We start from the raw sequence: 512 nt of genomic DNA on the forward strand, positions 1-512 counted from the left end.
GGGATTCATTTTACAATATTCTTCAGGGCTTTTTTAACATAGACCAAAGAGGGAGGTGGCATCAACAATGGCTGAAAATGTAAACAAGAAAGAAAGAATGGTGATCCAAACAAATGTTAGGAAAGTAAACAAAAAACTAAGGTTGATTTGATTTTTATTAAAAAATAATTTCATACACTCAAAAAATTACGGGAATGATACAAGTCTTGTTAAATCGCTAAATGACTGGTAGAATATTAGGAAGAAAAATGACCAATAACAGTGTATTCCCTATAGGATATAAATAGCATAAGTTGAAATTATATTCAAGACCTTTTGGAAATAGGTCACAATTTGGTACTATTTATGAAAGAAACTCAATTTTCAAGTAGAAGTCCATTTACAGTCTTTATAGTCCATTGAGAAGTGAATGAAATAGGAGTAAATAGAAATAACATATACTGTTTCAAAAATCTTGCTTTTCTTTCAAACTAGATTAAATTTGGGTCAAAAATATGGGGAAAACACTGAAC

The sequence above is a fragment of the Ailuropoda melanoleuca genome, chromosome 8, assembly GCF_002007445.2.
Source record: "Ailuropoda melanoleuca isolate Jingjing chromosome 8, ASM200744v2, whole genome shotgun sequence".
Classification (NCBI taxonomy): Eukaryota; Metazoa; Chordata; class Mammalia; order Carnivora; family Ursidae; genus Ailuropoda; species Ailuropoda melanoleuca.